The sequence below is a fragment of the Pongo pygmaeus genome, chromosome 10 (assembly GCF_028885625.2).
Source record: "Pongo pygmaeus isolate AG05252 chromosome 10, NHGRI_mPonPyg2-v2.0_pri, whole genome shotgun sequence".
NCBI lineage: Eukaryota > Metazoa > Chordata > Mammalia > Primates > Hominidae > Pongo > Pongo pygmaeus.
In genome coordinates this window covers 4500190-4511904 of record NC_072383.2, presented here as the reverse complement: position 1 = coordinate 4511904, position 11715 = coordinate 4500190, and positions in this window count along the sequence as shown.

Sequence of the window (11715 nt, the reverse complement as noted above, 5' to 3'; positions counted from 1 at the left end):
TGGGAAACTAAAGCCCTGGATTTCTGTCTAGAAAGCTGAAAATGGGAGACACAAGGTAAACACAAGGAAAATTATAGAAAGAGAGAGTTTGAAAGCCAACCCATAAAGTTGTTTATGAACTCCTGGGCTTACACTAGAGATGTGCCAGCATGAATCTAATTCTAAACTTCATACCAAAGCTTTTGAGAGCTTAGACTACACCCAGATTTTAGACTGTCCACTGAGTGACACACATGCAAGACAAATTCAGATAACACTGCAAAGTCTTTGAAAATGGGAATGACATTGAAACCATAACCCACGAGAGGTCGGTCTGAATGTGTGGCCTGAAACAGACTGGTTGATTGTCTGCTAGAGAAAAATATCAACATTCTCCATAGGATTTAAAACCTAGAGTCTCATAACAATAGTAAAAATGACCTGGATACAATCTAAAATTACTTGCCTTACAAAGAATCAGAAAAAAACTCAACTCTCAAAAAACAATCCATAGACAGTAATTCTGAGATGGCACATATTGGGATTATAATACAAAGACTTTAAAACAGCCATTATAAAAGCCCTTTTAAAATTCGTTTGAAATGTGTAAAACAATAGAAATTCTTAGCAAAGAAATAGATCTAAAGAAGAACCAAATGGAAATTTTAGAGATAAAAAATACAATCTCCAAAATTAAAAAAAAAAAACTCACTGGATAGGATCAGAAGCACAATCAAGATGACAAAGAGAAGAGTCAATGGCCAGTGAACTTGGAAATAGATCAATAGAAAATTTCCACGTTGAATACACAGAGGAAAAAAAATGAAAAAATGATCTGAGCCTCATGGGCTGTATGGGAAAAACAAAAAGTTCTAAATTCATGACATTGGAGTCCCAAAAGAAGAGAAAAGATATAGTGATGAGAAAACATATATTTGGAGAAATATTGGCTGAAATTTCTCCAAATTTAGTGAATAATCAAAATACTGAAAACTAAAGACAAAGAAAATAATCTTGAAAGCAGCCAGAGAAACCCAATGCATTACTCATAAGGAAACACCAGTTTGAACGACTGCAGATTTCTCATCTAAACTTGTGGAAGCCAGAAGGAGGTGGAACAATTCTAAAGTGCTAAAAGACTGTCAATCCACAATTCTATATCCAGTACAAAAATTCTCAGGAATGAAGGGGAAATAAAGACATTCTCCAAGAAAGAAAAACTAAGAGAATTTGTTGCCAGCGGACCTGCTAAAGGAAGTATTGCTAGAGGAATTTCTTCAGACAAAAGGAAAATGACTTTCAGGATAAAAATTGGAACATGAGGAATGAAGGAAAAGGAATAGAAATGGTAAATGCCTGAGTAAATACAATATTTTCCTCTTGAGTTCTTTAAAGTATTTTTGATTATTGAAAGCAAAAATTATAACATTATCTAATGAGATTTTCAACATATTTATGCAAAGAACAACTAGAATGTAAATGGAAACCTATATGGCGACAAGGTTTCTACATTCCACTGAAGTGGTAATATTGAGTCTAAGTAGACTGGGGAAAAACAATATTGTGAGACAAGAAAGACTGAAACATTCATGTAAATGAGAGCAGTCTAATAGTATCATTGAGCTATTGGGTCACTACTGCTTCTTCCTCATCTTAGAAAAATTCCAAATGGAAAGTTTGCCTGAAGTACCATCCCTCTCACACAATTCCATAGCTGATCACCAAATCCTCATCTTTCAAATCTGTTCATTTATTTCCATCCCATTGGTGCCTTCATAATTTAAGAAATAATTGGTGCCATTATTTCTTGCCTATATGCCATCTTTCAAACTGGTTTCTCCAACTCCAGTTTTGCCTCTTCTTCTTTCTTAATCTCACCATAATTATCTAAAATTCAAATATTATCATGCTGTGTTCCTGCTTCAAACATGTCAGTTGCTCCTATGTTGCTTTTAAAATAAAGAGTGAACTCTTTGGTCTGTCTCCTGATTACCTCTCCAGCCTCATTTCTGGACACTCTCCAACTCCTTCCCCCAAACAATATTCTCTAGACCAGCACAGTAACTATTTTAGGATTTAAGGACCATGTGTTGTCCATTGCAACTACTCAGTTCTGTAGCTGTAGTGCAACAGCAGCCATAGATAATATGCAAATCGATGAGTGGGATTGTGTTTAAATAAAACTTTAATTACAAAAACAGATGGCTTGCTGGATTTGGCTCATGGGCTATTATATGATGATCCCCTGCTTTACACAACTGAACTACCTCCAGATCTGTGTAGATGACATTTTCTTTCATTTCTTGAGTACTGCACAATCTACTCTCTGAAATATCTCCCTCCTTGATCTGGTTACCTTCAATTCACCACCAGGCCTCAATTTGGATGCCACTTCTTTAAGGAACTAAAGAGTCTTTATCCCTCTACCACCATTGTTGCACTTACCACACTAATATATTTATCTTTTCATTTGTCTGGCTTTCTCTGTTTGTCTATAATCTTTTCAAGGGCAGAAACTGCCATGTCTACACTTTAATCTCTAGTGCATAGCAGAGTACTACTACCAGGCACATAGAGCCCTCAATAAAACTTACATTTCTCATTGAGTGAGTAGAAGCCCACCAGCCCTCTGGCTGACCCAGCCCTAGTCTTAAAACTTTAGGGTTGGCAAAACACTGCCTGACTGTGTAGTTGTATCTCCATGGAAGCTGTGATCTGTTTTGGGCAAGTCATCCCTTTCCTTTGGCCTGGACTTTTCTCCCAGGGCAGTAGAGGTCCAAAATTAAGGACCAACCACTATATCTCTTCTTGAGCAGCACCCATCCCATCCACCAGGCAGCTCAGAGCCCTCAGCCCTGTCTGACCCCACTTCCGACAAGCACTCTCAGCCACTGACTTTAAAAATAAGCCCTGGGGGGGAAATTGCTACATCTCTTTCCAAATACTGTTGCAAATGCCAAAAGTGGTGGACAATGAACCATTTGTGGTTAAGGGTGGAGCAACCACCATTCAGCCAGGCATCCTGGGGACTCTCTCCGCCAGTTCAGTGTCCTCCCTTTCAGTGCACCACCAGTAAAATGTCAAAGGCACAACTCTCTCTGCCAAGACATCAGGTAATTAAGCAGCTGAAGGGTCTAACTCACTCAGGGGTCAACCATATGTCCTGTTCTGAACTTGTGCTAAATCTCAAATAGAGGTGTAGACTCTTTCTGCAGGACCTTACAGTCAAGTTGAAGAAACAAGACAAGCACATATGAACCATTTAGAAATTAGTAAAAATGCAGTTTATACATTCACTTTTCAAAGTGTATACTCAGTACCAGGCACTGTGCAGGATGCTGAGTTATAAAGATGAAAAAGAAGGGTCTCTTCATTCAAGGAACTGTCATTATACTAAAATTTATGCCAAAGTAGGAATACTATAAAAGCAAACAGGGTTTAGAGTCCAAAGAAATTAACAAAGACTAGTTTTCAGAAAAGTAGGGCTTGAACTGGTCTTGAGGAAAGTATGAGATAAAGATGAACGAAAGGAGAAAGGGATTTTAATTAAGAGAAACGACATGACCAGAGATGTGGAGGAGGACTGGGTATGGAGAGTGGAAAGGACAGCTGAATAGTGGGAGATGAAATTAGACTGGAGAGATAATGAAGGATCATATTGTGGAAGATCTTGAAGATCCAGAATTTAACTCCAAAGGGAGAGATGATAAAATACCTTTCCTCTTTTTCAAAATTAGGCTTTAATTCACACCATCAAACCCATCCTTTTAAAGTGTAAAATTCAGTGGTTTTTAGTATATTCACAAAGTTATGTAACCATCACCATGATCTAATTCCAGAACAGATAACATCTTTCTGAATGTTTCTGAACAAAGAGTTCATGGGATAAAATTGTTTTTCAAGCAGATTACCCTAGCTACAAGAGCAGGAATGATTATGTGTGATATAGAATTGGACATGGAAGCAAGCTAACAGGCTCAGAGGCTTGGGGACCTGGGCCAGAATAGGTCACAGTGCCACCTCCATTCCATGATATTCTCACCTCATCCATGAAGTGGGATAATTTATTGAAATAATAATCTGTATATTTTTCTCCTTGTATTTTTCCTCACTCATGCCAAAAGCATGGCCAGACGTTTGTGTTCCCTAGCCTAAGCAGTACTGGAAGCTAATCTAAAATCCTCTCCTGACTTCTGTTTTAGGAATTCTGAACTCAGTGTTGGGATTATATTTGGGGAGGGGAGAAAGGGGACTATTTGGGAGCAGTGGAAGCTGAAGCTGAGAGAGCAGAGATTCCCCAAAACTGGTTGTATGTCGCAGTCGTTAATAGAACAGATTCTGGTGCTTGACTACCTGGAATTGAGCCTTGACCTTGGGCATGTCACTGAACTTCTATCTGGGTTTCCTTGAAATGAGGATAATGAGAATCAATAATCTTGTTCTGAGGACTAAATGAATGAACATACATGAAATACTTATAACACTGCCTGTCATGTAAGGAGAGCTATATAAGGGTTTGCTTGTTACTATTAATAAATGAGAGAAAAATAAATCATTGGCACAGGGTGGTGGAGTATTGTCCTGTAAGGACTATTGGGTGGAAACAAGGGTAGGGAAAGATTTACGAGTAATGAAGAGAAAAACCTGAAAAATAGAGGGAATATTAAGGATGCAAGACTTTTAAAAATTAATTGTTATTGACAAAAATTATACTATTTATGGCCTACAAATGTTTTGATAGATGTATACATGGTGGAAATGCTAAATCAAGCTAATTAACATATTTATTACCTCACATACTTACTTTTTTGTCATAAGAACATTTAAAATTGACTCTGTTAGCTATTGGAAGTATGCAATATGTTTTTATTAACTGTAGCCACCATGTTGTACAGTAGACCTCCTGAACTTATTCCTTCTGTCTAATTGAACATCTGCCTAATTATACCCCTAATTTCTCCAACATCTGCCTAATTCTTCCCCTTCACCCAGCCCTTGGTAACCACCACCATTCTACTCCCTGCTTCTATGAGTTCGACTTGTTAAGGTTCCACAAATGAATGACATCATGCAGTATTTGCCTTTCGGTGCTTTGCTTATTTCACTCAGCATAATGTCCTCCAGTTTCATCCATGTTGTTGCAAATGGAAGGACTGCTGTCTATTTTAAGGCTGAATAGTATTCCATGGTGAATACGGGAATATATATTCCTATATTCCTCACAATTCTATGTTATGGCTGAATAGTATTCCATGGTGAATATGGGAATATATATTCTTATATTCCTTGCATTTTATTGTGTGCAAGGATTCTTTTTTCTCCACATCTTCACCAACATTTGTTAGCCTATCTTTTTGATACATAATAGACATCCTAACAGGTGTTGGGTGACATTTCATTGTCATTTCAATTTCTGATGTCATTTCTGATGACATTTCTCATGTCATTTCTGATGATTACTGATGTTGAGCATTTTTTTCATCTACTCAGCCATTTATATGTCTTATGTCTTTTTTTTTTCTTTTAGAAAAAGCTACTCAAGTCCTTTTTAAATTAGATTACTTGTGTTCTTGTTATCTAGTTGTTTGAGTTCACTGTATATTTTGCATACTCCCTATCAGGTGTATGATCTCCAAATATTTTCTCCCATCCTGTAGATTTTTTCTTTATTCTGTTGATTGTTTCCTGTGCTGCGTGTAAGCTTTTAGTTTGATGAAAGCCCATTTGTCTATTTTCGTTTCTATTGCCTGTGCTTTTGGGGTCATATCCATAAAATCTTTGCCAGACCAATGTCAAGAAGATTTTTGGGTCTTACATTTAAGCATTTAATCCATTTCAAGTTGATTTTTATATAGGGGGTGAGATAGGGTTTCAATTTCATTCTTTTGCATGTGGATATTAGGTTTTCCCCACGGCATTTTGTGAATAGACTGTCCTTTCTGGGTTGTATGTTCTTGGCACCTTTGTGGAAGATTGGTTCATCGTAAATCCATGGACTTATTTCTGGGCTCTCTGTTCTGTTCCACGGGTCTAGAATGTCTATCTTTGTAGCAGTACCATGCATTTTTCATTACTATGGCTTTATAGTAGATTTTGAGTTCAAGTAGTGTGATTCCTCTAGCTTTGTTCCTTGTGCTCAATCAAAATTGCTTCGGTGATTCAGGGTCTTTTGAGCTTCCATATAAGTTTTAGAACTCTTTTTTGATATTTCTATGGGGAATGCCACTGGAATTTTGATAGGGATTGCATTGAGTCTCAGATCGCTATGGGTAGTGTGAACATTTTAACAATATTAATTCTTCCCATCCATGAACACAGGATATCTTTTCATTTATTTATGTCTTCTTAAATTTCTTTCATCAATATTTTATAGTTTTCAGTGTACAGATCTTTCACCTGTTTGATTAAATTTATGTCTAAGTATTTAATTGTTTACATTTTACATATTTTTTTATATTATTGTAAATAAAATTGTTTTCTTGATTCCGTTTTTTGATATTAGTATGTAGAAATGCTACTGCTTTTTTATCTTGATTTTGTATCCCACAACTTTACTAAATCATTTATTAGTCCTAAGTTTTTTGGTGGAGTTTTTAGGGTTTTCTATATATGAGATTGTGTCATCTAAAAATGGAAACAGTTTAATTTCTTAGAATGAAAGACTTAAGGCAGATAACCATTTAGACATAATAGAGAAAGGACAGGAAAGTAAAAACAGATGATCATAAATAGGGATAGAGAAATACATTATTTGACAGAGAATAGATAGGGAAATAGATATGAAATGACAAGGTTGAGAAGTAAATATGTCACACAATGAAAATATAATAGAGCTAGAAGATAGTGGCAAAAACGAGCTGATGAAACTGAGAGAGATCAACTAATGTAGATAGATGATAAGCTCAGAATGATACATAAAAAATAGTGCTAAATGCTAAATGGAAAAAAGTCATAATGGGAAGACAAAACGGAGGGTGGAGGTAAGAACTAGGTCAGGGGGGATTAAATGGCTTCAGTATGTGGGATGGGGGAGACTGCTGTCCTAGCCCTGCCCCTTCCTCTCTGCTCACCCCACCTCCACTAGCTCAGCTCTGTCTTCTCCAACTTCTAGACCATGTTGTCCTCTTCCTTCAGTTAGGAACACTTTGTTCTGAACAGTTCAGAAATCTGTTTTCTTCTGTCTGGTTTTCTAATGGTTTTGTGTATGAAATTCTTTGTCTTTATTCCAGAAGACTGTGTCCCCAGTGAGAGTGGATCTACCACTCTACTCTTAGTATCCTACTCAGTGTGAGGCTAAGAGAAAATGTGTTGCGAGACAGTCCTGATATAGAAGTTGGACCAGTAGGGGCACAACAGTCTCCAAATGCCACTGTCATCACCTGTAGGATATCACCAGTCACTCCTGGAAGAGTCCTCTCTAAAAGCATAAAATAGCAGAAACTTGTCCAGCCTGCCTTTGCACAGAAAAAAAAATATATGCAATATGTGAAATATATTCCCCTCTGTGCTTCTTGAGGGTCAGACCTCTGTAACTCTGTATTTTCCTACAAATAATTGTCTCCCCTACAAAACAGAGAGCTCCCAGAGGACACCGACTATGTGGATAGAGTTGCAAAAACGTTATAGAATGAGCAGGAGCCTATAATCTGTATCCATCACTTCCAACCATCTGAAAGTTTCCACCGTCTTGTAGTTTATGTACTTGGTCCTAAGGACAGAAATTGTGTGGTAAGGAGAAGGGAGATTTTGGTATAATAAAAGAGACATAAGAATTTCCATGACACATGTTCTCAATATAGGACAGGAACCCTGTTAGGATCCAGAGAGAGTTCTGGTCATCTCCGTCAAAGGAAACTCCCCCAGACTGATCTAAACCAGTTCCTTTCCTCCTAGACAAGAGGAAGGAAAAGTCCCATTCATAACCACAGAGAAATAAAAGTCTTCCTCTCTGATTATATGCAATTTACAACAGAGTATTTCATTTGGTGCCCAAGAACCTGTAATAGCTGGAATTACCCTTGTTCCTCTTCCTCTTTGAAGGGTCAGAGCTGAGAAGTGCTCTGTGATTATGTGTCAGGGGATGGCATCTCCATGCCAAACTCGCCCAGCTCTGGTTTTGTGTGTGTGTGTGTATGTGTGTGTGCGTGTGTGTCCCACAGCCAAAATTTTCCCATCTCCTTGCACTGTTTCTCAATTCATGAGTAATGAATTCAAATGATTTTGCCATCTTGCCCATCCTTTTTGGGGAGAAGGAAGGAAGAAAGAGAGAGGAAAGAAAGGAAGGAAGGGAGAATAGAAAGAACCATGCGCCCATCCCACAACTTCAAGTGTGGAGTGAGAACTCTAGTATGAAGAAAGCCAAAAAACTGAAGTGGGGTGAGTTGTGATTTACCGATGGTTATTGTGGGCCAGAAAATGAGAACCTGGAATAACAGACTCCCCAGATTGTGAAGGTGAATGCTGCCATATGGTGATATGTTGTGCCCAGTTCTCCCCAGGAGTTTTGCAACAGAAGCCCCAGGTAGGCTGGTACACAATATGAAATATTAGAAACGCTAACTCTGGTGGTGCAAACTTAAGTTTTGTGAGCCATATGGTTTCTGTTACCACCACTCAACTTTGCCATTGTACTGCAAAAGCAGACATAGACAATATGTACACAAATAAACATGGCTATGGTGCAATAAAACTTTATTTACCAAAACAGGAAGAAGGTCCAACTTGGCCCACAGACCGTAGTTTTCTGACTCCTGCTCTGAGTGATTGTAAGGACCTAGTTCTGAAAAATCTTGCAACTATTAGAGTAACTGCAGAATCAGGAAGGATGGAGACAGAAAGGAAGAAGAGGAAGAGGCGGTGAATAACTGTAGCTGTTTTCAGAACAGGGATGACCTGACGCATCTGGATCTACGACCTGGGTACACAAAGAGTAAAAATCCTAGTGTGGGTAATTTTTTGGATAAATTTAGGAAAGCCTCAAGTAGGGCTTTGAGTAATGGTAAGGAAAGCACTTGTGACTAAGAACTGAGGAATAAAATGTGGGTCCTAAGATAAAAGAACTTGCTACCGGTATTAATTATCTATTTCTATGTAACAATTTTACCCAAACTTAGTGACTTAAAAATAAATATTTATTATCTCTAATATTTTCTATGGGTCAGAAATTTCAGAATGGCTTGGCCAGGTGGCCTGGCTCATGGTTTCTCATAAGGCAGAGTCAGAGGTCAGCCAGACTGCAGTCATCTACAGGCTTGACAGAGCTGCAGGGCCTCCTTCACGTGCCTGAGAAGCTGGGACTGGCTATGGTGAGAGGCCTCAGTTCTTCTCCACATGGGCCTCTCCACAGGTTGCTTGAGTGTCCTCTCAACAGGGTGGCTAGCTTCCCACAGGGAAGCAATTCAAGAGAACAAGCAGAAGCTTCAATGTCCTTCATCAGCAAGCTTCGGAAGTCACACACCATCATTTCCGCCATAATCTACGGTCACAAAACCCATCCCTGATTCAGTGTGAAGGAGGCCAACAAAGGATGGAAATACCAGTAGGTAAGGATCATTGGGGCCCATCTTGGAAGCTGTATACCCAGCACCATAATATCAAAGAGAGCTAAAAGATGTAGCTCTCAGTACAGCATCTGTCTATTAGGATGGCTTAGGAATTTGTATTAGTTAGAATGTACTTGAAGAAAGGAAACAACAAAAAAAGACCCAACTTAATGTTGCTTAAGCGATGGTGTTTGTTCACTTAAAAAAGAATCTAAAGGTGGGAGGATTCAGGGTTGGTATATTCAGCAGCTTGATGATATCAGGTTCTTATTAAATCTTTCTGCAGTTTTCTTGGCTTTTCCCTCTTCATCACAAGATGGTTGCCACAGCCCACATTTCATACTTACGAAGTTGCTTGTGAAAGCAGAAAAAAGAAAGGAATCTCTATTGGATAGCCAGCTAACATTCTTGCCACAGAAACCCAATATATGAACATGAGGCTGAATTCAGTAATCTGAAAGAGTATACTTGTAACTTCCCTAGAATCAGAGGGTCTTAAAGATAACCAAGTCCTGCCTCCATCTGATGTTTGTGTCCCTTCTAGCACATCCGGGGAACATAGCTAACCACCAAGATTTCCTTTCACTGTAGTAAGTTAGCATGGACTCCCTGCATATGTGACAGAGCCTTTTGGTCTAAGTACAGACTTATAAGAAATGTAAAAAGTTGAGGCCAAGCTATTTGGAGGACAATCCCTGAGCCTCTAACTGGTAACAGGAACTATGCGAGCCCAATGGGGTTTTTTTAATTGGGAACTGCCTCCGTCACTCTCTGACTGCCATGTAGATGGGCAGCTCATCTCTCCTGTCCTTGAAGTGAATTCCAGGAGAGACATCCCCCAAATGACTTTTTCTCATAACAGTAAAATTCAAAATTGGATGACTAAGATCCAAGGGTAAAAGTGACCAGGAGAAAAAGATTCCCAGTTTAATCCTATTAATAATTTTTTTAACAATTAGTATAATCCAATAATGGATTTGCTTTGCTGAGTGATGGCTTCAAGTAGATCTCCACAATAACCTAATAAAAGAGTCTATAACAGGCATTCCTATATAGGATAAAAAGTTAGCATAATATAACCAAGCTCCCTCCTCCAAAATCAATTGTTCTATATTTATTGCTGGGATTTCTTCCTCATGTCAAGCCTAAACCTGTTTTCCTAGGCTTTCAACCTCTTTACTGAAGTCATGGAGTATCAGAGCCAATGTGACGTTAGAGATTATGTGCCCCTGTATTTCTCAAATATCTTCAGTCAGTGCTTCTAATTACATAGAATAAATATTGTCTCACCTTCCTTTTTTATTTGGAATTTCAAAATCATATTTTAATCAACTTTTTAAAAATATAATTTACATAGAATAAAACATAGTCATTTAAGTATACTATTTAATACATTTTGAAAAATGTGCAACCATCACAACAGTCAAGATACAGATTATTTCCATCACCCCAAAATGTTCCCACACGCCCCTTTGCATTCAATTCCCACCACTCCTGGGTCAGTGCACCACTAATCTGCCTTCTGTCAGTATTGGGTTTTTTGGGGTTTTTTCCTATTCTAGCATTTTATTTCTTAAGAAATTGAATCATAAAGTCTGAACTCTCTTGTGTAGCTTGGGCCCAGCAAACAGTTTTGAGATGCATACATGTTACTGCATATAACAGTGTTATTGTTCAGCAGTTGTCCATTGTATGGATGTACCACATTTTGTCAATCATTCTCTGGTTGGTGTACATGTGAGTTGTTTCCGGTTCAGAGCAATTATGTATATATCTGCTCTTAATTTTCATGTACAAGTTTACAGTTTTTGTATGAAATGAATGTCTCTTGGGCAAAGGCCTAGCATGAAATTGTTGAGCTATATAGTAAGTATACTTTAAGCTTTATAAGAACTGCCAAAAGGTTGTACCATTTTACATTCCCACCAGCAGTGTTTGAGAGCTCCAAGTTGCTCCTCATCCTCATCCATACTTGGCATTCTCATATCTTTTAATTTTAGCTATTCTAGTGGGTATGAAATAGCATCTCATTGTGGTATCGATCTGCCTTTTCCAGGCAAAAATGATGTTAAGCATCTTTTCATGTGCTAATTGACCACTTGTGTATTTCTTTTATGGAGGGTCTGCTCAAATCTTTTGCTCAATTGAGTTGTGTCATATTATTGAGCTGCAAGAGTTCTTTATATATTCTGAA